We start from the raw sequence: 27,484 nt of genomic DNA on the forward strand, positions 1-27,484 counted from the left end.
AGGCCAAAAGAAATAAAAAACCTACAAGTAGAATTTGGGAATGCTTGATTAAATTTAAAGCCTGCAGAAAAAAATAAATCATAGCAGCCTACCAGCTTGGGATGTTGTGCTTCTAATTCCAAAGGTAATTTAATATCATTTCAGGATACATAAAAACAGCATGACCCATGAGATCTACAAAATTGTCCTTCCATTGACCATTTCAGTCTCAGTCTTTCATTTCCAAATTTTCAAAAGAATATTAATAAAATGGAGAATATATCAAAAACCGCCACTAAAATAGAGGCAGCATTGCAGAAGTTTTGCCAAAAAGCTAGTAGGCCAGCAGAAATTCTATTTGGCCTCTGGAGTTTGAATTTCTACCATTCCCACTTCTATAGAATTACTGATGTGTTCACTTCTGTCTACTTGGTACTTACAATCATCATTAGGTAAAATCTTTCTATGGTGAATTTACACAGGCCCTCTCAGAAGTCTAGTGAGGTCCATGCCATGACCAGTTTTTGTAATATCTAGACATAATTCTAAAAATAAAGATACATGGAAACATAATTGACCACTAACAGGACAAAAGTCTTTTTTTTTTTGTAAATTCACTTAACAATTTTGTTACTCTGAGCAGATTCCTGTACTTCTCAGCATCTCAACTTCCTCATCTGTAAAATGGTGTTAATAGTAGTGCTTATGGTAGGAAACTAAGAGCATAGAGTACACATTCAATCAGTTTTAATTACTGTTGCAATAATAATTATTTTTTAAGGGAAATAGATTTCATGATCAGAGTTTTTCACCTCTTATTTTTCTGTTTCTTGCCCTGCTTCTATGTAGCCTTTTTGTGTGAGTGTCTCCTCAGATATGGTTGACCCCAGTCCAGAGAGGCCCAGGTCTCGAGGGTATGGAGTTTCCTTGAGAATGAGACCCTCCTGTAGGGACTTTAGACTCTGTGCTTTTCCTGTGCTGTCCAGCAGGTGGTGCTTGCCAGCCCGCACCAGTGTGAGGAGGTATGGAGCCTTTAGCTCTCCTGGTGACCCTGACCCTCTAGAGCGTGTGGCTGACTGAAGCTGGTTTCTGAATTCCAGCCCCTGGGGTCTGAGTTTCCTGAAGGGGGGCTGCCACTCCAGCTGGACTATGCCCCCCTTTTTTGGGGGGAAGTAGACTTTTGGCTTTGTCTCTCAGAGTTATCTTACCTCTGCTCTTGCCTAGACCCAAACTGCAAGTCTTTGAGGCTTTCTGTAATGGACTACTTAGAATATTTATCTAAAAAAAAAAGAGAGAGAGAAAAAGATTTAAAAAAAAAAAAAAACAGAAAAGAAAAAAGAAAAAGAAAGGCCCAATATAGACTATTTTTAAAAAAAGGCTTTAATCTTATTATCTCTTCCTATGGGATAGTTGCTCTGAGACACCTTTAATTCCACCCTTGCAGTTCTGATGGGCTATTGAAATGCAAAAAGATAAGGAGTTGGAGAGTAATTGAGGAATAAACTAGAAACCAGAAAGACTGGCTTTTCAGAGAAGGGCTCTGGCTTCCCGGGTTTGCATATGTGCCTGATTCTGTTTGGCCCAGCCCTTCTCCGTATTATGTTCACCCCCAACTCCAAAATCTCTGTTTTTGTTTTTGTTTTTTGTTTTTTTTGCTAGCCCTGTCTCCTCTCCGCCGGGCTGACTGCTCCCTGATTCTCCAGTGTCTGGTCTCAGTTTACCTATGGTTGGAGTTTTTGTTCAGCAGTCTGACTTTGTTAATCAGTTCTGCAACTGGGACTGAGTTGAGCCTCCCTCCTGCTTCCCAGCACCGATGGCCCCTCCTCCCTCAGGAAACCAGCAGCAAAACAGTCCGCCCTGCCTGGCAGGGAGGGGTGTGGGCCCCTATGTCCGCCAGAACTTACAGGTTTCACTGCTCTCAGCTGCTCCATGTGTTCAAGACTATTGTATGACATGTATTTGATTTCCCTGAGGTGTCTGTTCCACATAGTTCCTGGCTGTCTACCAGCTGCCCCAGCGGAGTAACTAAGACCCAAACCTCACCACTCTGCCATCTTGCCCCACCCCCTCATGTAAATGTTATAGAAGTAGATTTTAAGTATGGGTTTGACCCATAAAAATCCAAAATATTTACAAATGTGTAAATATGAGACTCTCTTTGAGCCTGATGCCCAGGCTAAATGCCTTTTGGTGACCTTCTCTAATAAGCTTTACATACTTCTCCATATACACTGCCAGGTAAGTCAAATCATATGTTCTCTCTGTTAGTTTTCTACTACTGTGTAGTAAGTGGCCACACACACAGAAGTTTAAAACAACACACAATTATTATCTTATTGTTTTGGGGGGCCAGGAGTCCAGACACAGCTTAGCTGGGCCCTCTTCTTACAACCCTACAAGGCTGCAATCTATGTGTCAGCCAGATTGCATTATCATCTGGAGCTTTCAGGTTGATTCAGGTTGTGGCAGATTACATTTCCCTGTGGTTGTAGGACTGAGGGCCGATTTTTTGCTGGCTATTGGCAGGAGACTACCCTCAGCGCCTAAGGCCACCCACAGTTCTTTGGCATGTGGGCTTTCCTAACACAGCCGCTTACTTCATCAAGTCAGCAAAGAGTGTTTGGAGCATGTCTGCTAGCAAGACAGAGTCTTACATAATGTAGCATAATCAGAGGAAATGACATTCCATTTCCTTTGTTATATCCTGAGGAATAGAAGCTGGTCCCAGGGCCTGCCCACACTGATTGCATAAGGGAGTGGACACCAGCAGGCAGAGGTTATAAGCCGCTACCTTAGATGCTGTCCTCCACTGTCCCAGAGAGAAAAAGGCATTGCCCAATTTCCTTTTAAATTTCCCAATTCATTTTTGGTTCTAACCACAGAGGACAAGCAAAGTTTTAGAGTCTACTAATTAGAGAGACAAAACTCAGGGAAGGCAAGGGAAAGTAGAAAGAACTGTGTTTAAGAGAAAGTCAAAGAGGAGACAGTCACTCCCTCTATGTGAACTGTGGACGTGGTGATGTCAGTGTCCAAAAATAGCTCCTTAAATCCCCAGAGTCCCTCCAAGAGGTCCGGGTCTAATTCAGCCATCCTCAGGATGGAAACTGGCCCCTGAGCCACAAACAAATCTGTCTGCCTTGTAGACTAATGGGGAGTTAACTCGAACCTCCTTTAAATACATAAAGGATTATTATCCTGACACCAACCAACTCTTCTCCATCCCTTCTGAGAAAGGAATAGGGGGAAATGGGCTCACAATTCAGCAATGAGGAATTTGGATGGTCCTAAGAAAAAAGTCTTATGGTGATTGAGCACTGAAACAGGCTATAGAAAGAAGCTGTGAAATATCTATCTCCTGTGTTTGTAAAAAATAAGCTAGACTAGACATTTACCTAGATGGTGGTCCAAATACAATAAGGTAACTGGACTGCAAGACCTTCCCCTATGCTTAGCACATAGAAAAATCCTCAAAAATAAACATTTATTAAATATAATGAAGTTTGTTTTTGTTGTTGACCAACCTCATAGCAGTCTTTTTCAAACTGAGAACTTTGGAATACCTGCATCAGAATCACCCGGGGCTATTGTTTAAAATGCAGATTTCTAGGTCCCGCTGTGGGGATAATGAATTAAAATCTCTTGAGTGGAGCCTAGGTATATGCGTTTTTAACAAGCACCCTGGGAAGTGTTTATGTACACATTAAAGTACGAGAACCACTGCAAATGAAATATAATCCATGCCAGAACTTAAATTCCTTTATTCAAATCTCCCTTTCCCTACACTATCCCTCCACTCCAATCCTAAATCAATGACAAGTTCCTTTCCAAATGCACAAATAGTGCCTCCTCCTTCGAGGGGCCAAAAAAGGATCCCACAGCCCCCCTGGCTTTCATCGCTAAATATAATCAAGCACCAAACTATATAGACATATATAATGGCTGCAGCCACGCTGATTCCCCAGGGAAATTACGTACTAGGTCTCTGGCATATACTACTGTTTCTAGAATTACAAATGAATCCCACCCTCCACCTCTCCAGGAGTCCCATGCTCTGAGTAAAACCACAACAATATTTCTGCTGCTTAGTCCCTGGGTTGAGAGAGTCGCGGCATTCTAGGCGAGGTGGTTTGCTGCGTGAAGCTCAAGGTTAAGCATCCTACAGACTGCAGAATCCAAGTCTAAACTCTGCATCTCTTCATGCTTGAATCTTTGCAGGACCCTCTTAGGGTCCCCAGGAGAGCTCTCGTATGAAGTCCACGAAATCTGAGGAGAATGTGGAGCTTACATGACGGGCTAATTTTATTTCAATAAAATTTCCCAACTACATCCAATGCGCCTGGCTTTATTAACTTTTGTCATAAACGCTGGGAACACTTCCAAATTTAGACTTGCACAATTATTTTTATTGGTGCATTAACTAAAAATGGTATATGCATAAGTCAGAGTGTACATTTGACTTCATCTGGCGAGCCAAAATGAGCTTTAGGGTGATTTATAGTCATTTTACCCCTGTAAATGAGATACAGGAAATAGGGGGTTGGAGTTTCTGATCACAGCATTTCTAAATCCTCCGCCGGTTCCATCCATAAGCTGTGCCATCTTTCTAAAGAGTTTAAATTCTAAATGTCTGTCTGCAATCCACAAAATCACCAAACAAAGAGGCTGGCTTATTTTCAGACCCAGAGCCCTCCACCTTGGGCAAAAAAATAATGTAGAGGTTTGTCACACTAAGTGGGAGGAGGCAATTCTCAGTGCTTTGAAAGGTTTTAATTGCTATGGAAAAAAATCCTTTCAAAGATTTTTTTCCTCAACATGGGCCCCTTGGAAACTTTTCTTAGGGGAGCTGTAAAATATTTATACAGCTAGCAGCACTGTTAAAAAAAAAAGAAAAAAAAGCAAGCAAGCAAGAAACATAGCGTGGAATGGAAAGCAGACTTGAAGTGAGCCCTGCAGATTCAGGGGACCCAGAGAGGGGAGGTCACCGTGATTTTAACCCCTGGAAAACAGGATTAACCCCTACTAGCTAGGACCACAGACTGGGCCAACTTCATGGGTGTGCTATTTGTGCAGACTTACAGGGACACGTCCTTAGAAGGTCCCCACATTTGATGAATGCTCTGCTGTTGCTGTTTTGAAATTCTTACTAATTTTTAAACAAGGGTCCCCACATTTTCATTTTGCATTGGACCCTGCACATTATGAAGCTCTGCTAACAGAACTCCTCCAGGAATGCTGTGTTCAGATATTTCAAAATGGTCTTCCCATCCTTCCCTGTGGGCTTTTCTTTTTCTGGAGCAATCTATAACCCCAACTCTCAACTGTGACAATCCTAAATGTAATAAACCCTATTTCCCATCAGTTTGTTTGGCTGTCAGACATTCTGCCCGTGAACCTTTACCACTCCAGGACATACAAGGCTAAACAATCCATATTCAAAACCTCAGAAAACATTGCATGACTTATTTAAAATGGACCAAAAAGTATAACATTTTGGAGTGAAAAGGAACTACAGAAATCTCATTTTATAGAGTAAATTTAGTCCTGGGAAGAGGAAGGAGATTTCCCAAAGCTATTTCGTTTAGGAGTATCAGGTCAGAGATGTGATCCAATCTACAAGCTGTCAGCCCATTCTGGAGCATCTGTAAAAAGGGGTTAACACGGAAAACTATCACCCCCAAACAGCCCTCAAACCCATGCTAATTCCTGCTTCCATTTTTTCTCAACACTCAAATTAACAATGATGTTATTTAAAAAAGGCTGAAAAGATAATCACTTTCTCCACACCAACCCTGAAAATATTTTCATTTCCCCCCACACCCTATCTTTACTGGTGAAGATATTGGGTAGTAAAAATAACAAATGTTAATTGCAAGGCCTCTTCACAGCTCCAAACTACCTATCTGGTAACCCCGTGGAAAGGAAAAGAATCCAAGGGCCCAGGAAACCCACAAGTTTGATAATTAAAACCAGATATCAAGATTTGGCTATACTAGGGTAGCTAAAGTACTAAGGGGCAGGATGAGACACAGACCTGAAACTTTCTGACAAGGGAGAGTGGATTATGGAATTACTGCAATCTCATCAATCAGAAGGGACCCTCTTGTCTCAAGGCTGACTTAATTGCTATAATTCAATTAACATGCTTCCACTAATTATATAAGCCTTTAGATGACAGTTCAACAGCAGCACCACTGAAAGTAAGCCAGTTTTTTTTTCATTTTTAAGTTAGTCTTAAGTTAATTACAAGTAAATTGCATTGATTTCTTTTCTACATCCTACCTTCAGTTGTTTTGTTGCAAAATACTATCACATAATTTTTAAACTCTGGATCTTATGCAAAAAAAAAAAGGCAAAAGAGGCATTTTGTACATATGAAATCATTGCTGCATTCATAAACATAGAGAAGCATGTCCCTTCCTTTCTCCCTCCCTTTCTTTCTTCCTCTCTCCCTCCCTTCCTGCTTCCCTTCATTCTTTCATAGATGATAATTCTTACCAAATATTAAATGAAATAAACAACAATCACATCAATTGAAAGGAATATTTATATTCCAACTTATCAGTACTGAGATAAGTATATCTAGTACATGTTAAGGACTCAATAAATATTTGTTAAATAATTGTTAATATTAGTTATTGGAAGAGATGATTTAGGGCATGGTAGAGAAAGGCTGAAGAAGGACAGAAAACCTAGATCCTGATTTCCAAGAGAGTATGTGTTCTTTCAGGAGATACAATGTAAACACATGAACATAGCAAGTCAACTGAAAGCTCCCTGGAATTTAAGATAGTGAAGAGGAATTCACAGATACATTATAAAAATTGTAAATTAGGGCAGTTCTTCCATTGAGGAAGATAAAAAGATGGGCTTTCAATATGAGTTGTAATACATGCATACAAATGACAATCAACAAATGTAAAATTAACTAATTTCATCTAATGGACAGTAAATCAATCATAACTGGAAGCATTTCAACAAAGCAAAGGATGCTACACCAGGATTGGCCCAGTGCTCATTTGCATGGCAGGACAGATTTATTTTGATAAACCTTTAAAGTTCATTTCAACAAGAGTACATATCTTTTGCACCAAACCATGCCTAGTATTTCTATATTTTCATGAGTTTTGATTGAGTAAAAACCTACAGATATGTCAGAATTTTTATAGGTACTCAGGACTCTAAAGATAATTAATGAGAGAAGAATTAGAACTGCTATTTTTCTTAGGGGCTATTTGTCCCACTTTGCTACCCAGGACTTCATTTTTACTCAGATCAAAAGATTCTCTAAAGCATTTGCTATTTGATATGTTATAGGAAGCATGTAAAATAGAGAAAAACTCACCATATTCTCACTAGTACTATTAAATAAGCAGGCTGGTGTCAACTCTGTAAGTGGGAGTAACAAAGAAGATATTTTTAAACTTTAGCTATCATGCCACACAGGGTTAAAATGGTAAAGGATACTGTGGTGGTTTGGAGTTCCATACCCCAGCAAAACATGTTCTTAAACTTGTTTTGACTATGAACCCATTGTAAGTATGACCTTTTGATGAGGTTACTTCAGCGAAGTTGTGGCCCAACTCAGTCACCTTGGGTCTTAATCCTATTACTGGAAGCCTTATAGGGAAGGTCACAGAGAGAGAGAAAGCCACAGAAGGTGCAGCCAGAAGCTGAAAGTCAATAGAACCCAAAAGAGAAAGGAGAGGCCAGGAGAGGCCGCCATGTGTATGGCCATGTGACAGCCAGGGGCAAGAATTGCTGGAAGAAAGCATCAACTTGATGACACCTTGATACGGATTTCTCCAAGCCTCAAAACCATGAACCAATAAATCCCATTGCATGATATTTGCTTTTGCAACGAGGAAAAGAAAAGAGACCCTGGTCCCTTAAGATGAGACTAACCCTATCTATGCTCATATCTCAGATTAAACATCACTTCCTCATGCAACATTTCCCTGCCCTTTCCTCAGACACTAGACCTCTGGTTATTGGCTACTTTTCCTTATAGAACACTTGAACTTCATTAATTATTAGCATTCACCAAATGCTATAATCTCCCTGAGTGTTTAAAGAACCTATGCTTGCTCACCACCATATTTCTAGCCTGGCACGTAGTACACCATCTATAAACATTCTTAGGGAGACTGCTTTAGCTAAAATAAGCAAAGCTCCTTTATTATTCTGCCAAGGTCCCTGTATTATTGGGGGATCTTTCAATTGAATGTGATAGGCATTCAGCTTGAACTATTTTAAATTTAAGAAGGCAATAAAGCTATAGGCCAATAGGCTTATAAAACCAAATCTTGGAAAGGAAGCTCTAGAGATATTTCTTTTTCCTTCAATTCAAGACATTCTCAGGAAGGATCAGTGGGCTAAGCACAGACCATGTGTTCACACTCTGAACTAACCACTTTGGCTAGGAGGATAAGACACTAAATTGGTCCAGTCTGTGTCCAGTGACTGCTTCTGTGGCCAAGGAAAGTACAGGGTACTGTGTTTCCCAGCCCTATCAGAGCCCTGTGTTGTGGGGGAGGAAGTAGGGATGGTCACTGTTCTCAGAAGGAGGGAGGAGAGGGAGAATGCCAGACACATAAAACAGCGATGTTCACAGCCTCCCAGCCTAGAGGAAGATGAGGCACCCCCACAGTTCTGGAGCCTTGGTATGGAGAACCTTCCATTGACTCTTTTTGTAAAGAACAAGTATGCCTATATGCTAATAGCAATATTTTGCAATTTAATTCAAAAGTGGCTACAATAACTAGTTTTGATTAACTTGGAAAATAATGCATAAGTCATGTTTTCTTTTGAGGAAAATCCGAAGGGGCAGGAGTAGCAATGGGATTAGGGACAAAAAGTGATCTCCTACTTTATTCTTAAGGATGCTTTATTGCTTCTATACATGAAAGCACAGAATGACTAGTGATGTCTGATTCTTCTGGGAGCCTGGAACTGTGTGCTATTTTCCTGTGTGCTCAGGATGTTTCCTCATGCTGAAGCTACATATGTAAATCAATCCCTCTGACACGGAGATGTGTATGATGGGACTGATTTTTTTTTCTTTATGAGTTATACATTCAGCCCACATATGGCTGCACATGAAATATCAATTTCCCCCCCTTTTTTGCATTGCATGTTGGGATGGGCCTCTTCTCTGTTTATACAAGGACGGAAGAAAAGTTTGAGGAAGGTAAAAGGGTCACTGGGCCATTATCCTGGTCGTCAACGGTTTTCTCCTGCCATTTCCTCTCATCCATCATTGTCCTCCCTAGAAACTCATCTATGTCTCTTGAGATTGGATTTTTTTTCCTTTGGTAATGCCCCTTTTAAGGAACCTATTTTAAGAGCATTTTGTTCTCTGCAAAGCAATTCTGCCAAAACTTTCCTGTTGATCCCAACTTTCTGTCTACTCAGATTTTATTTTCCTTGTTCAGGCCAGGCAGGGAATATTTGCATTCTTTCTGATTGTAGAGAACTGTGCAGTAATCTTACACCATATGTATTTTTATATTGAAAGTCATGAGATCTTTATTTTGCATTCCTTAACCATGAGCCATCATCCATTTCCCATCCTTCCAAGGGCAACACTGGCCGGCATGCATCTCCACGAGAGAATTCCCAGAGAAGCTTGGAAATTTGGTCTTTTTGCTTTGGCATAGGGGAATTTATGCTTGTTTGTTTATTTTGGGATAAATGCTGTTAATTTGTCATCTCTCCAAGTGTCTAACTTCCAGATACTTTATGCTTATGAAACTGCTGGAATGGCAGTTTTAGTCAGACATAAGCACAGGGGTGGGGGAGCAAAGGAAGGCCCCAGCTGGGAGAGAAGTCAGATAGAGAAACACTTTTGCTCAGACACCTTGCTTTGCTTATTTAATGTAAAGGGGATGTATGGCTGGAGCTATTCGCTGATTCTGGCTATAAAGGATCTTCGATGTCTTTTTCATTCTTGTATTTTGTAAAACACTGCTTTTGGGAGATGTTTAAAAAGTGTTTCATGATCAAATAAGTTTGGGAAACAGCATATCAGAATTCACAGACCACATTAGCAAATTGAAGGCTCTGCTGGCTTCACATTAAATAAGCCTGTTTAAACTTATTTAACTCAGCATTCTCTAAACTTATTTGAGCTTGAAACACTTGCCACAGTTTACCCAGAGGCAACCAGCAGAACAACATTCCTTGGACTACATAATTAGCAGACAAGAAACACAATTTTATTATTTTAAAACTGATATACTCTTCATAGATATTAAAGACATGAATTTAATCTCCTTCTTAAATCACCGTTCCACTGCAGTCTCCCAGAGCCAAGGGGCTTAGTGACTTGGGCAGAGGAGGGTGGGGACTTGACATCTCATACAAGACAATAGTCTGGAAAGGTAGGTTTTGGGAGGGAAAGGATTTCTACAAATCATTTAGCTCCAATTTGCTATGTGTGGGGTTAAGTTTGGGGAACTGGATAGAAAAGACCTCCAGGTAGGAAGAAGAAGTGGGGAAGGACAGCCCACTCTTTCCAGTGCTAGTAGGGTTTGAGGAACAATTTGGAAGAGAGAGGGTGGAGAGTGAACTGATAGATCTTTTCCAGTTTCCCTCTTGGGGCTTTGGTCTAGAGAAGAGGGAAGAGTACTGGATCAATGTGCAAGTGATTCCTACCTAGGATGTCTGGGATTGTCTGTGGCTTGGACAAGCAGAACAAGTCCTTAGAATTGAGCTTTTCTGCTCTGCTCAAGGTTTCTGGATGGCATGGATGGCACCCACAAGTTCCTAGAGCAATTGCAAGGCAGATGAATTGAGAGCCAGTGAGTCTTCCATGGGGCCAGATGCGTCATGTGGCAGAACCTAAAGGGAATCCTTGCCATCAGGGAGAGTCAGGATGAGGCTGAGTTAGCTGGGAAGGACCACTAGGTCCCGACAGAGAGAGAAGCCAGAGCTGGGGGTTTGCCAGCCACCTCCTTCAGCACCTATGACAGTAAGAACAGACGACAAAACAGGGGCTCTGTGAGGTCCATGGCCCCTCACTCTGCCACAACAAAATCAGGTGAGCCCTACCCCCTGCCCACCAACTACACCATGCCCCAGTCTCCATCTTTTAGAGGATTTGGGGAAAGGGGGCAGAAATAATTGAGACTGAACCACTGCCTAGAGAGACTGAGTTTTCCTCATAGGGAATATTTCCATTTCAGGACCAGACTAAAATTTAAACTGTATTGGACATTTAGTTATCTTGCCCACAGGGTGGGGATTATAAGAAAAGCCAGATTGATAATAATAATAATTAAAGGCAAATAATAATAATAGATAATAAAACAAACATATAAATAATAACTAATAAAAGACTATATTTGTTTTACTTCAAACTGCAGGATTGTCATCATGTATCCAAACACTTATTGTGAGGAGCTATGATTATTGGTTTACTTAGCTGTGTTTCTTACTGGACCATGAGCTACTTGATTGCAAAGGCCTAGTTCTATTCACTCCTATCCTTGACACATAGAATGGCACCTTAATGCAATAAATGTTAGTTGAGTGAATGAATGAATGAATGAACGAAAGAAATATGCTCAGCCTTGGCACCTCAGGAGATGCTCTTTGGGAGAACTAACCTAGGTGTTCACTTTGATTAAAGGGAGAAAACTGAGGCTTCCTTAGAGAGTTCAGTGGCAGCCACTTTCCTCACAGGTACAATGTTCTTTCTTCCTTTCTTTACCTCCCTCTGTCTTCTTTGGCAATGCCTTGGAGATGAAGGCAGCACTGGCTAGGAGAATGAAGGGGTGGCCCTTGAATATCCCCAAATACTCCTGAACTGTGACTCAGGAAGTCTTAAATTTTTTATGACAATTTTTGGTCTAAATTAAAAAGAGAACTTTTCTATTCAAAGCTTGATAATCTTGATAATCACTAAATGCCTTTCCTATCCTTGCCTTTTCCCCATATCCCCATTCCCTTCTACCACTGAAATCTCTATAGGTCAGTGTGGTAGACTGCATTATGTACCCCCTCAAAAGACATGTCCTTAATCTTAATCCATTTTCCTGTGGATGTGAACTCTTTTGAAAATAGGACCCTTTGAAGATGCAGTTTCCATTATTTATGAATAGGGCCTCTAAGATCCTATATATGTATGGCCAGATGGAATCAGGGTGGGCCTTAATCTGTATTACTGGAGATCTTATAGAAGCTGGAAGTCAGCCTAAACCAGAAGAGCAGACACAAGGAGAGAGAGATAGATCCCCATGTGATGAGAGGCAGAGATGCAAACCAAGGAACCCTAAGAACTGTGGCTAGCCAGCACCAGAACCCTACAAACTTCAGGGAGAAAATATGGCTTTGCGTATGCCCTGAGTTTGGACTTCCAGCCTCCAAAGCTACAAACCAATAAATTCTTGTTGCTTAAGCCAATCCATTGTGTGGTACTTGTCATGGCAGCCCTGGCAAACTGAGACAGTCAGATACAGTTTGGAATGGCTTTATAGTTTTTGTACCCTCCTCATCTTCATACTAGGTATTTCTCATACGTTTATAATGACATATTCTTTTGGATTATAATTGAATACATTCATATGTCTATTTTCTCCTTTATACTGTAAAGTCGAGAGTATTCTTTTGTTTTCATTATTGCATCTCCATAGTGCCTAACATGGTATAGGCATTCAATATATGTTTGCTAGCAGATTAAACTGCAATATTTTTGATTCCCTAAAAACAGGAAAAAGAAAAATTTACCTTTCCGGTGCTTGTAGGCCTTTATATTTTCCTGTCCCAGTTGGCTTATCAAGCCTCCCAGATGTCATAGAACTTCTCTCCCCCATCCCTTGCCATTTCTCCAGCTGAAGAGGTGCCTGGGTATTTCAGAGAGCACCCAGAAGGATGTTCAGAAATAAGTTTGCTTTTATTCTCCTGCTCTGACCTCTTTGGGATGTGTCCTCAACACATCATACTTATCCCCTGCATCAGGAGCCTCTTAGTGCTCCTGAAGATGCAAAATTCTCAAGTTGTGAAATGGTGCTGGGCTCCCTGAGGTCTGGCTCCAGAGCCCATGCACTTAACCATTCGACTACACTACACAACACTGTAATGTGCAATATGGTGCCATATTGTATAATACATTGCCTCAGGTAATAAAGAATAACTACTCAATCAACATTTGTGAAAGAGTACCATGAAGAGAAGCTATGAATGCCTGAATATTCAGAATCTTTTTCCTTTCTTCCTTCCTTTAGGCATCCTTCCTACCAAAGGTAGAAGCAGACTTGATCTTGGATCGGGTCTTTCACACTCACCATTAGTAAACTCACTCTGGGTAAAGGGCTCATTCTTGAAAGCAGACACTGTCAGAGTGGGCAAAGGAGACCTTCCTGTCCGGGGGTAGAGCACAACAGGGAGCAGGGAGCCCAAGTTTATGGACAGGGGCAGGGAGTAGGAACTGGGTATAGGAGTAGAGCAGCGTGTTGAAGTGTGGGTGGGAGGAGAGCATGGAGGAGTGTAGGGGGACACTGAGCAGCTGCTCTAAATGGGAAATATGGGGGAAACCAACAAATGTCTACAGGGGATTTGGGGATATGTTTCTGCATGAGGCAGTCTCTAAAATTCCCACACCATGTCTTCTAGAAAAACCTTCTGTATAGATCTGTATTATTCTTTAATTCTGCTTTTTCTTTAGGTAATATACTTTATTAAGACTGGGCCACATGATGCACCGGAACAGATTCGGGTCTTGTAAGCCCTCGGTGAGGTGTGTGAGTTGATTGCTGTCTCCTCATTCTTGTCTTTCGCTATCCTGGGGGAAAGAACGAGGAGAAATTGCTATGGCAAGAGCTGGAAGCCAGTTGTAGTTAGGATTTCTGATCACCCTCCCTCCTATTTTGGAGGTTGGGATAAATGTATTTGAGAAACTACAAAAGAGAGAGGGGGAAGGAAAGGATGACACCCCGAGGGAGAAAGAACAGGAGAAAGTGAGAGGATGTAGAAACACTGGCTTCTTTGATGTGTATGGTGCGATTTCTGAAATTGTTCCAGCCGCTATAAGATTTACGTGGCTTCATTAATCACTCTTTCTTTGAAACGGAATATTCTGCCTTGGAGCCTTTGCCATCCAAATACAATATACTCTTTAAGAATCATTCTGGATAAGGATAACACTATTGAGATAACTCCACCGTATTGTAGGTGGAGTCTGTTTGTTCCTCAGATCTTGATGACAAAATGTTGAAAACAGGACATCCCTTCAGAGAACAGAAGAATTCTGGTCTGGTTAGGAGCCCAGTTGCAGCACTCTGGGCCAGGAACAGTGGAGAAAAAAATGGAAGAAAAAAGAGCCCCTTGTTTTCCATTACGCCAACGACCAGTGCCATCTAGTGGCAATTTTTGTTTGTCTTGGAGTCCGCATGACCATGACCTCCCTGCCTAGCTCACTGTCAAACAAGCTGGAAAACTCATTCACTTTTCTGGTGGCAATGTGACCTGAAATCAAACAGCAGAGCTCAGGTGAAGACATAAGTGTGTTAAAACTGCTGCTGATCAGAGAGGCTGAATCCAGGGCATGTTCTGTTTCTGCTTTTTGTCTGATTTTTGTATGCTGGAAATCCACACAAACAACACAAGAACAAAGATTGTGCTCCTGGGAAGGGAAGAAAAGTGAAGGGAACACTGGGCACTGGGATGGACACTAGATACACATCACCTTATCTAACCCTCATAATTTCCCTGTATTGCTAATGAAACAAAGCTCAAAAGAGGTTAGTTCCAAAATCATGCAGTCAGAAGAGGCATAGGTGGAATTTGAATCCAGGTCTGTTAAGAAAAGCTTTCTCTCTGATTCACCTTTTGTGGGAATTTTCCTTTGCCAGGTACTTTCCTGGGAGGCCCATGCTTCCAGCCCTGCCACAGATCCCTAGTCTTTCTTGGTGATAGCAGTAATACCTTAGAACAGGTAGGGGCAGTAGAAGAATGTCCAGTGTCTCATAATTCCTATGGCTGAGCATTTCTCAATGCTCAGATCCTATGGATGAATTTGCGGCAGCTATTCCAACACCCCAGCATCTAAATATATACATATATATATACACACATATATGTTTATATAAAGTTTCAGTATTTATAGACCTTTGTTAAATTTTATCTTGTTTTTTTGCTACCCTTTTCTCTTACTTAATCTCTTTCTCCATCTTCAGGGGTGTCTAGGCAGTGACCACTCTAACTTGTTCATACTGAAAGAAGGTGTCGATAATATGGGGAAGGGGGCTGCATCTGATTGTTGTTCTTAAAGAGGCTGGTGCCTCTGGGTTTTAGGGCTTCTCTGGCATAGGAACACTCTGGAGGATTTAAGTTTCTGAGAGGAAAAACTTAGTGAGTGAATCTTTTATAGTATCTCAGGTAGGGATCTAGGTATTTGGGGACTACCTTTGGTAAGGGCATGGCATGCTGTGCCCATTTGGGATATCTAGCTGGAGCTTACATAAGAGAAACCTCCAGGATAGCCTCTTCAACTCTGTTTGGGATCTCTCAGCCACTGTGACCTCTGCTTGTTACCTTTCTTTTTCCCCCTTTTGGTCAAGTAGGCATTCTTAATCCCCCAATGCCAGGGCCAGGCTCATTCCCTGGAGTCATGCCCCACATCACCAGGGAGATCCATTCTCCTGGGAGTCATATTCCTCCTGTGTGTGTGGGGGTGGGGGTGGGGGTGTTAATGAATTTATTTGCCAAGTTGGGCTTAGAGAGAGAAAGGCCACATCAGATTAAGTTTTAATAAATCAGTTTCTATATATTAGTGTATTTTTATTGCACAAAATAACCTTAAACTACATTCTTTGTAATTAAGGGATAGATGTAGACTTTTAAATAAAAAAAGTTCTCATTTTATGGCTATAGTTTACTTTGGATTGTTCAATTTATGACTTGATCAGAAAAAGAAACAGTTTCATTTATTTGTGAAAGCTCACTAAAATACAGGCATAAATTAACAGCTTAATGGTGGAGATTAAGCAGATAGCTCTACTCCATTATACTGTGGAAGGCAAAAAAGAGGCATTCAGTTAGAGCCATAAGCTTTTGCTAATAAAGCAAGCATAGGTAATTCTGAATTTTTAATTCAGTTACACAGCAACAATTATTTAGGTAAAATTATTTTGCTTCTGAAAATTCTAATAGATCGCTTCTATTAGACATTAACATAAGGGACTTAAAATAAGAGGTTTTACAGCAAGTTAAGACTTCCTCTTGCCATTTTGGTTGATTCCTAGGAAAAGAAGGAAAAGAAGTATCTCTGACTTTTCAATGAGAAAATGACTTCACAATTTTGAATAAACAATCCAGGGGATGGCAGCATCACTGCCTGGTGAAAACTACAGCTGTCAAACAGATGGTCAAAACAGTGTTTCATCATTAATGTTAAGAAGTTGTCAGGGAATCTGGTTGGTAAAGAATGGCTTACCTTTGGCCTGAAATGCTTTTGCAAGATGATTTTTGAAAGATTGTATTGGAGTCACGCTGGTTTTTTATTAGCAAATATTGGCTTTAATAAAAAATATGATATGGGCATGGAAATAGTAATTGAAGAAATTGAGAAACAATATTGAGCAAATTGTAAAATGCTTCTAAAACAGTTAAAAGCAGATATTGTCTGAAAGTTAATGTAATTAAAAATTAGAATCCATTTCCTCTGATAACTCAAGCCTTAACATTTCTGAAAACTAACTGAATATAGAGTTAGTTTTAGGATAAAACCCAACACATTTTAACAACTGCCAAGAAGATAGATAGGAAATCCGAAGTCAACTAACTCTTTTCTTATGAAAACAACCACTGATTTTTATGACCCTCAGTCATGGTAACCACATGAAGAAGGAGTAAACTGAGACTGCAAACTTGGATCAGGTGTCCCTCAGTAGATTCTGACCTGTTCTATACAGATTTGCAGTCTATTCTATCACTTTTCTCTTAACTTCTTCAGAAACTCATGGCAAGGAACCTTTTCCTAATTCTTATTCTAGAGTTTCTACTAATGGAGATTGGACTCGCAGATGAGGGTGCCATGCAGCCTTGGAATAATCAGAATAAATATGTGTGCATGGTATGTCAATATATCTCAATAAAATTGAATTTTTTTTTTTTAAAAAGAATAAATATGTGTTTTATCCATACTAGGTAACAGTACTGCATTTCTACTAGGTGCCCTTGGGCTAAATGGTTTTTGTTTGCTTATGTGTACATTATTCTTTAAATGCTCACACTAACCCTTGCCGTGACACTGTTTTTATCCCTCCATTTGAGTCTAAGAGTTAGATAAGTACCCAAATTCATGTGGCTTTTCATTGTCAGAGTCAGGCTGATTTGTTCTCTTTCCTGGCTAGCCTGGGGGAACAGCCACCCAAGGCAGGAAGGGTCAGCTTTGGGTGGAAACACAGAAGAGGGAACATGAAGTTCTCCCTTTGTTCGCAGTTGCTCTGACTGTGCCCCTGAGCTCCAAGTTGAGACTGATTGTTATATTTTGAATATCCATTAATTGGGGAATAATTTTTCACAGGGCAGTGAAGATGCCAACAGTTTGGGAACTGAACTAATGGGGTTGTGGAAGCAGAAGCCATCATATAGTGTGGTCTGGTGGTGGAGTGGGAAAAGCATCTGTGGGAAACAACTGAAGTGGCCCCAGGGCTAGGATTTCCCTCACTCTGGGACTGGCTTCAAGAAAAGAGAAGACTCTCTTTGTGCTATATGACTCTATCTCCATGTGCATAGCTGATTGGTCCAGTGACAGACACCTGACCAAAGCCAAGCCAATCAGATCTTTCCCAGGAATTTTTGAACCATAACTAAGGGGATCTCCTGCTAGAGGTAAACTACAAGACACAAAGAACAGGAATTGCTGCTAACTACCATGTTTCCTGCCATGTGGAAGAAGAAATTAGTTTGAAAGGATAAGTAACATTCAGAAAGAAATATGATATAGAAAGAGTCCTGGACATCTCTAATAACCCGGTTCCTGTTGATGCCCTGCTATGCCCAGACCTGGGGACATGCCTGGCTTTCTGTCACTCGGAACCAGTAAGTTCTGACTGATATAATCTCCTTCCTCAAAAGATTAATTCATTGCATGTTCAGTGTCTTAATAAAATACAAATAACATTGGATGGGCTTATTCTGTAAGCTGTTTTTTAGTTTAGTTTTGTTTTGTTTTTAAAAAAAGAAAAAGAACAACTGCCATCATTTTTAGGAGCATTGTTAGTTACCAGTTAGCTGAGGAGACTTTGCAGATTTGAGGCAAAGCCTAGGCAAGGTCCTTTGGAGAAGGGGAAGCAGAATTTGTGAGGAATGTGGGGAAAGGGTGGCGGCTGGTGAATAAGCCACAGTAAGAAAAAGAAGAGACCTCAGAATGGGAAACGGTCTTGAAAATGAGACTTGGAGGAGACAATAAACACATTTCATTTACTTCATGACCCTCTGGGGCCAAACTTTTTGGACCTATAATCAACAAAGGCTGCTCTTTTTTTATTTTGAGGGGGGTGATATTTATTGCATTTATTTCTAGACTATTAATTCTAAGAATTAATGGAATTATTTCTAAGAATTAATATTTCTAAGAATTAAAAGAATTAATGGCTCTGAAAGAACTTTAACAGATTTTGTGCCTATCCTTTGCAGATATTTCCATTTGATTTTTTTTTTTTTACTATTACATAAATAAGAAACATGAGTTTTTGCTAGGAGGCCATCCAGAAACAGGGATTAGAGGCATAGAGATGCCTTCTAGTGATCCGTTATTTAAAATATGGTGGGCTATAATTTTAGAGCAGTAAAACCTCATTATAACATACTTATATTTGACATTTTCAGGCTGTATTATTCATGCTTTTAAGTCCTGGAGAAAGGCCCATTAAAGCCATGTTACTCACATTAATTCAACATTTAGCCATTCATATTATAAATTCCAGTCTTTTGGAAAATATCATTAAAAAAGTTTCACCATATATGGACATTATTTATTGCTTGAGTCCCATTGTCTACTTATAATACACACTTTATCAGACCCAAATGCCCACTTCAGAGATTTTCGTTTTGAGCAACAACTGGCTTCTTACATTATCCAATGATGCAGGAAAGTTAAATTACAGCCAGTTCATATCATAGAAACAAAATGTTTCCTGCAATTACTGATAAGGGACAGTTCATTTTCTCTCTGTCATCCTGAAAAAAAACCTCCTAACAACAATTCATGCCTGGTTAAACAGGATTTCCACATCTACTGCTGACATCTTTCCAAATAATTCAGGGTTGTTATTACTGTACAGCCCTGGCAAGGCTCAAAAGCAAGCAGACTTGACGAGGCTGCTCAAAGCAGAGCTTAAGTAGTTGTAATTAATAATAATTACATGCCCACTACACTCCAGTTTTATCATATTATCCATCAATGCAAATAAAAAAACCTACATGTAACAAGTTTGCAACAGGATTAGTGCATTAATAAAGCCAGTGTGTATATGTCATCCTTTTAAATTTTAAAAGATTTGTAGTGGTTTCATTTTTATTGATTTTTATTATTCTATGCCCGCTTGCAAAAAGTCTTTTGAATGCAATACAGCTAGGGACTAGAGTTGTTCTCTTCCAAAAAGCTTTGCCCTCTCTGCCGTGACTCGGATTCGAACCGAGGTTGCTGCGGCCACAACGCAGAGTACTGACCACTATACGATCACGGCAAGCTACAGGAGAGCTGAGCACTCAGCTTCTTTTAAGAACCATTGCAATATTAAAATTTGTGGAAACACTGCCATCTATTGCCTAAATTTGTACATTTTCTTAATATTAGGGAAGAGCAGCAGTGTTTCAGTAATCTCTAATTATTTATAGGAACAATAAGAAAGTGACTGAAAATGAAACCAATATTGTCTTCTTCATCCATTGGGAAAGCTGTATTAGGTAAGCATTCACTGGGTTCACTGTCCAGGAAATGCTAGTCAAGGTAACAAGACTAAGAGAAACTTGTCTCTTGACTCATGCTTTCTACTTTTAACCAATAATGAATATAGAGTCCCCACACCAACCGCCACCTCTAATTATATTGTATTGAATGACAGATGAATCTGAGCCTCTTATGTGGTGTCTCCACCACTAGTCTTATCTCCATATGCTTTGGCAGTACGGCTATTAAAATATGGCAAGAACAAAATGAAGAATCAGAAAGACTTGTTTCTCTTATTAGAGAAAGCCAGATGCTGACAGAGTAAAGCCCCTTACAGACCCACTGATCCCTAAACTTACATCCCCACCCTTCACCCCCACCCCACCCAAAAATATATAGGTCCTAAAGCCCACAATTATCTCCAAAAGAGAAGACTCCCAATAACATTAATAAACACACACAGAACACAACACACATTAGCAAATACAGAAACACACAGAGAAACTGAAGTGTTCCATGTTAAATAAATTTCAGTGGAAATCTGTTGTAAATTTTCTTGTTATAAAGGACAGTAGTCAGCACAATATATTCTAAGGGCTTGGAATTTTAAAAGAAAATACTCAGAAAAACCTATTGCTAATCAATGCATTGCTCTCCAGGTGTTTCCTTTAACCCTTCCAAACAGAGAAGATGCGGGAGCAGCTGGGGCTAAGCTGGCACCGTGTACACATTCGTTGAGTGGGTGCCAGTAGCTCCATTGCTTCTGGAAGGAGGACATCTCTGATGATAAAAGCTAAGACACAAATGGTTATTCCCTTATTCCTCTCTGATCATCAATAGCTCCTTCTATCGTCCTTCAAATTCTCACAAATATCTTACCCTTCTATTGTCAGTAAGGCCCCGAGTTCCAGAGCCTTCCATGTTTTGTTCAGGAACCAAGCCAACATGGCCTGAACAGGAATATGGGTGGGTGAGTCTGATAGGAGGCCACTCTGCAGCCAGGGGAGTGACAAAGAGCAGTTTCCCAAAGTTCAGTCATTTGTGACTGGGTACCACATTCATGATTTTTGCTATAGGCACATACCACCTGAACCAAAAGAGAAATGATGTTTTTCTTTAAATCAACATCTGGTTCTTTCACTTACTAATGGGGGGAACTTAAGCTACTTATTCAACCTCTGTGCCTCAGCTTCCTCATCTGAGAAATGGAGATAATAATAGAACCTACCTCATAGGATGGCTATGAGGATTAAGTAGGTAAATACGTGTCAAAAGCTTAAAATAGGCCTGTCACATAGTAAGCGCTGTAGAAATGGTAGCTACATCATTATCAAAATAATTATATTTTCAAAGGAAATTTTATAACAGTACCATATATTTTTTAAAATGTCATGCCACAGTCCATAAATAGAGGTCACTCTAAACAGAAATGTGAAAACAAAACACTGGAATTAAATTCTAGGCAGATACTCTAAGCTCTGAGCCTAAGTTCTGCTCTCTGTTAAAAAGGAAGGTGGGCCACAGTTACCGGGTCTAAACAAGGGTTCTGCTTGACTCTTCAGAATGACTGGGAGAGACTGGAAAAGGGAAGCCCTTTCTCTTCACAGGATTCAATGATGTTAAAAGGCCACAGTCATTGCACCCCAATAATTACCTTGCACACCGTATCCACCAAGCTAGCTTTTGCTATACGATAACCCCTGCATTTTAGTGGCTTCTAACAACCACTCTTTTGCCCTGGGTCACACCCCAGGTCCACTGCGGGGCCCTGCTCTCTGTCTGCCCACTCAGGGACCCAGGCAGAGGGAGGAGCTACTCTCTGAACTTTTCTGGTTGCTGTGACAACCAGAAAGAGAACTCTGGAGTGTCTGAAACCAGCACCTGAAAGGTCTTCTCACAGTTCATGGTCACACGGCCCAAACCCAGCTACAAAAGAATCAGGGAATGCAATCCTGCCATGGGCCCCGAAGGCAGAGAGTTAGAAATATTTGGTGAAGAGCACTAATGACTTCCAGTTATACCACGAATGGGAAAACCTACCTTGGGGAAGCCTGGAAAACCATATGCCTGAGGCAGGCATGGCTGGGAATAAGAACTCTTAACACTGAGAGGCCCAGCCTCTGCATGGGTTCACCAGGTAAGGCCTTTCTTTGGGCTTCTCCTTAGTTGGTGAATGTCAGTCATCTCCCAGGTAGACTCTGGAGTATTCCTGCCTATTAAAGTGGAGTGCACTTTTGAAAAGTTACAAAGCTTTTATCCTGCTCATTCACTATCTTCATGGGACTATGCATTCAGAGTTCTTCTGCAAGCACTAGGACTTACTACAAAGAAAAAAAATCAATGCCATCAAAATGTTTCTCATGGCATTTCCAATTTCTTTGCAATCTACCATCTGATTGTTTTTCAGACTGTGCTATAACATCGATATTATTATTACTCCCTCATCTGTTTATTCATCATTCCCAAATACTCTTTGACTACCATAGTCCAGTCATTTTGCTGAATCTTAAGGAATCAAAGGAAAACAAGACAGATGTGGATCATAATTTCATGCAATTTGCAGGAAGATACAGATAAATAAATAGATAATCATATGAACTGGAAAGAAATACATATTTATTTAAAGTTTTCTGGTTGAAATGAAAAAAGGCAAGGGAAGCACAATTGAGGGGGAGAGGGAGAGAAGTCACCTGTTTTGTCTGGATTCCAGTGATTTCTCTAACTCTTCCATCTGTGTGACCTTGGGCTAGTCTCTCAATCTTTCTGGGTTTCTATTTCCTTATCAGAAAGGTAAGGGGAATTGGACTAGATGAGCTCTCAGATTCTTTATATCTCTGAGGCATCACAAATTTAATTAAGAAAAAATACATTCACAAACAATGGTTAAATGTAAAAGTTTTGGAGGAAAAAAAAGCAATCAAAGCAGGATGGTCCTGCAGCTGTTAAAGCTATCTTCCATGTTTTTTCCTTAAATTCAGAGAAGCCATCATTTTGTTGGCAGCCTTCTTATATCCCTGCCTAGGGCAAGATCTTTTAAATACCTAGGGGTGGGTCTGTGGTATGAGTGATTTAAGTTGGGGGTAAGGAAGAATTTCTTGCTTTTGAGGGATATTAAACTGTGGAATTCATTCTCGAGGAAGATCATGGATTTCCCTTTGCAAGAGGTCTCTAAAGATAAGACTGATGCTCACCAGCATCTCATCATTAGATGGGATAGAGCAACAGCTTTCCCACCTCTCTTGCTGCCTGATTACAAGATGTCCCTTCTGAAGGTGCCATTATTTTCCCTGGTTGTGCATGCTGGATTCTAACAGAGGAGTGGGGAGCTGACAGGAGTGCCGGGACTAGAAAAGGCCCCCATCTACCCAGCTGAGCTCTACAAAGCAGATTATAACCTCCAGTGCCGTCAATCCCACTTCTTCCCAGACCAAGCTCTGTTTTCTCTTCTTTGTCCCTCTTCTCAGTTTGTCTCCTGCCTCGCTGGGGGTAGGGAAATGACAGCCAGATCCATCACTGGGCTGGAGGCCAAGAACGGCAATCCGCTGGGTTGGGGCTGGCCCAGTGCCCAGTCCTCAGACAAAGACAGGTTGGGAACCCCCTGTGAAGACGGCTACATGTTCCCATCTCCCGAGTCCTGTCTCCATCGGGGCCCAAGCAGCTAAGACCTCAAAGGGACCTTAAAATCATTTCTTTGTTGGGTTCTTTCTGGGTTATAACCCCATCTCCACCCCAGCGAGCAGTTTGTGTGTGTGTATATGTGTGTGTGAGAGAGTAAGAGCGAGCGAGATAGAGAGAGAAGATGGACAACAATTTAGTACATGAAGGGGTCCCAGGATTACTCATACACAGCCCCTGGGAATAAATCATATTTTTAGGGGGGAAATAAGGTAGCAGAGAGTAGAGGAGCCCAAGTAAATAGTACCTCCGGACTTCAAACGTCCAAGCGCCTCACCATCATCATACAGGGTCCTGAAAGCCAAGTGGACTCATATTTGACCATCTCCTTAATGTTTCCTGCATGTATCAGGAAAATCTTTGATTTGGTGAACACACAAAACACTAGAGAAAATGTATTATTTTCAGAGTGCTTGTACCACAAAATGTTTTAACAGTTTACATATTCAGGAGTAAACTGCCTGGAGTGATTTTTCCCCCTTTGCTTATTAATGAATTCTACTTAACCAAGTCAGAAATCTTGCTTTGGGGAAAGCTGAAAAGGTGGGGGTGGGGATGGGACTGTTGGTTGGTGGTTTAATTTTTTTTTTTTTTTTTTTTTTTTTGCCTGAAGGCACCATTAGAAAACTCCAGATGCAGAGCCTTCTAATAGAATTCCTCATCTGATGCAGCCCTCTGGAATATGTGGGCCTAACCTTTACGATCTGGTGGGCCAGGCCTTCATTTGGAAACCTTATGAGGGGGGCTAGCCATTAATAATAACATGCAATACCAGGAGCCCCTGAACAGCTGAAGGCCTGGGGCAGTGGAGAATTGGGGCTCTGCTGGAGAAAAAGTGGTAGCAACGGGACACCCTGAGGAAGGGGAACGAGGGGGTGGAGAGAGGGAGCACCTCATTTTGGGGAGGTAGGGAATGCCCTAGGACCAGCTTTTCTCTTCCTGTCACATAAAGAAGCTGAGGTTTTAAGAAAGAGAAATGTTGGCAGGAAGGAACTGCAGTGGGTTGAATATGTCCTCCAAAGTTCATGTCCACCCAGGACATCCGAATGTGACCTTGTTTGGACATAGGATCTTTGGGGCCCTAAATGCAGTGACTGGCATCCTTAGAAGAAGAGAGACGACACAGACACACAGAGACGCAGGGAAGGAGGCTGTGTGAAGACGGAGGCAGAGACTGGGGTGAGGCTGCAAGCTAAGGCACTCCAAGGATTACGGGTTGCTGCCAGAAGCTCGGAGAGAGGCGCAGGATGGCTTCTCCCTCACAACTTCCGAAGGAATCAACTCTGCTGACACCTAGATTTCAGACTCCTGGCCTCCAGAACTGTGAGGAAATACATTTGTGCTGTTTGAAGTCATCCAGTTTGTGGTGATTTTGTTATGGCCGCCCTAGGACAGTAATTCAGAGCCCAATTAGCATTCTGAATGGATGGCTGCGGGAGTTCGAACCAATCACAGTGGAGCTAATTTTCTTAAAGAAGCGTCAATATAGGGTACTAGGGCATCTGGGGCTGGTGGCCTTGAGCAAATGATTTAATCTTACTGTGCTTAAATTTCCTTCATAAAAAAGGGATTATAATAGTATCTACTTTATAGGGCTGTTGTGAGGATCAAATAAACATGAACAGGATGAAAAAGGTGCCCAGAATATAGTAAATGTTTAATAAATATTAAATATATTTCTGACAAAACAGATACGGGGGTGAGCTGCTCTGAACCTCAGGCCAGAACCGGGCAGCCAGGGTGGGTGCCGGAAGAGCAGGCCTACACCAGGACCCTGGTGGCCCTTGGGGTTTACTAACGGGGCTCTGTTTATGAGGGTAAGCGGGATCAGGGCCAAGTGGCTCATTGGACTCCAAAGGGAAAGGCGGTCCCAATCCCAGAGACAGTGCCGTGACTGGGGCCCATGACAGGAATAAGTAGATAGGCAGAAACACAGCATAAGAAGCCAGAAGGCCCTCAAAACAGAGGCAGTTTGCGCCAGTTGCTTGCTTTCAAGCTGTCCCTTCTGCCCTAAAGAAGCCAGTGGCTGAGCCAATTTAGTCAGGAGGTAGGTGCAGGCATGTGAGGAGGAAAGCTTTGGGGTGGGAACTGGAGGAGCAGTGGTGGTTGAGACCTTAGAAGCCCACCAGTTGGCTTGCTCTACATCTAGGTCTTTCTATTACAGTGGTGATGATGAGTTTGATTTCAAAGCGACCCTAGTTGGGGTGATGGCAATCCATGACCACAGACCTCTACAAGGGAGTGGGCCATGTCTTACTCATCTTTCCATCTCCTGTAACACTTGACTTTAGTGCCTAGGACACAGGAAGGGCTCACTGGATTAAAAATTTAATTTGGGCTAGGTGGAGACTGGAACTCCAGAGTTTAGTCTCAGTTTAGAGTTGTAGAGTGTGCTGATAAATACTGAGGAGCTCTTAAATTGGCCATCTTTTCCTTATTTTAGGTCCTTTTTATTGGCAAGTTTTATTTTGGCTTTTCTGAAATACATATCACAGCTATCCTGTATTTGGGTCACATAGTGTCTGTGTCCAATTCTGACCTTCTCTATGAATGTCAAAAATAGTTGGGAGCACACGCTCTCCAGTGTGCAGCTCCTGGATGAACTGAGGCTATGAAATGAAGAAGCTCATCACAGACAAGGAAGGAGTTGCTATCCAACTGATGAGACCACAGTTAGCTGGCAAGGCAACTAAAAATATGTGAAAATACTATTAGCATCCTCTGATATCAATTCTTCAGACACTTGAGAGAGAGAGGAACCAGGGAACTGGATAGCCTGATGGAATGAACACAGAGTGAACACAATACCTGTTCATGCTTTGTTCTGCTTTGTTCACGATAAATTTTATTTATAATCTGGGAGCATTCACTTAACCTCCTTTGCCTGACTGACTTTAAAAAGAATAATAAACCTGCTCCTTGCCTACTACAAAAAAAATTACAATAAATAGTGGAATATTTAGAATGATCTGAAAGGTGTTGCATAAAACGTAGAATGGCAATTATTCTTGCTATAATCATCAATATAATCACCACAACTGGTGACCATAAGCTAAAAAGGTGAAGCCAGATTTCTACCCTTGGTAACTCTAGGACCCTAAACATATCTTGGATGAAAAACCTGACCCCCTGACAGTTTTCATCAATTCTTAAAGTGGGCTGGGATAAAAGCGAAAGAAACAAAAGAAAACAGAAAAATGAGGGAAAATCAGCCTAATTGAATGTAGGATAAACTATTCATTAGCAAGCTAAATAGCTGTGGCATTTAATAACCTATAGTACCTCATGGAAAACCAAGACAGTGCCAAAAGTAATTGAAGTTTGTGATTCTCCAAACTGTTATATAAAGCAAGATTTGGCAAGGCTCAGTGGGTCTGCACCAATTTTAACTGCATTTTAAAAATTCAGGATGGAGATTGCGTTCCTTTACTCTTTATTTGTGTAGTGAAATCCCTTTATGATGAACTTGTTTCTAATGAAATCTTACACAGAGATTTTAAAGTTCAAAGCGTGTGGGACTGATGTGTGTCATTTTAAACCCATGTCTTACTTTTTGACCTTTTCTTAACTGATTAATTCTCAGTTGTACATAACCCCCAATTTTCTCTTTCTCTTCTGCTTGATTTTAGGACATCTAATGAGATGGCTTAAATCCTTACTACTTTCACAAAAGGCTTCTCCACGATCAGGCTGGACTTGACCTTGGAACAAGGCCTCCCCTGATGATGACTGAATGGGGGCCGGAGCAGAACCACCCAGTAGCCATGTTTGTCTCTGGTGCCAGCAGCAATTGCCAAGTGTCCCCACCTCCAGACACCTGGAGACCAGTAAATCTACACAATGCATTTTTTTAAGAACTTTTACACAGTACATTTCTGAGAGGCAACTATGATTTTGCACTATTTTCATAATTACTGAAGGGCCTCTCCACGCCTC

The 27,484-nt window shown here is 41.1% G+C and overlaps 1 protein-coding gene and 1 non-coding gene across 7 annotated transcripts in view; both read right to left on the reverse strand.

Annotated features, from left to right (window-relative positions):
• Positions 1 to 27,484, reverse strand: part of NFIB (nuclear factor I B) — a 465,213-nt gene that overhangs the window by 338,294 nt on the left and 99,435 nt on the right. The gene's annotated exons all lie outside the window — the stretch shown is intronic.
• On the reverse strand, positions 19,599 to 19,670 carry TRNAH-GUG. The gene has a single exon. It is a non-coding gene; the product is annotated as a tRNA-His (tRNA).

Source organism: Choloepus didactylus, chromosome 10, assembly GCF_015220235.1.
Source record: "Choloepus didactylus isolate mChoDid1 chromosome 10, mChoDid1.pri, whole genome shotgun sequence".
Lineage (NCBI taxonomy): Eukaryota > Metazoa > Chordata > Mammalia > Pilosa > Megalonychidae > Choloepus > Choloepus didactylus.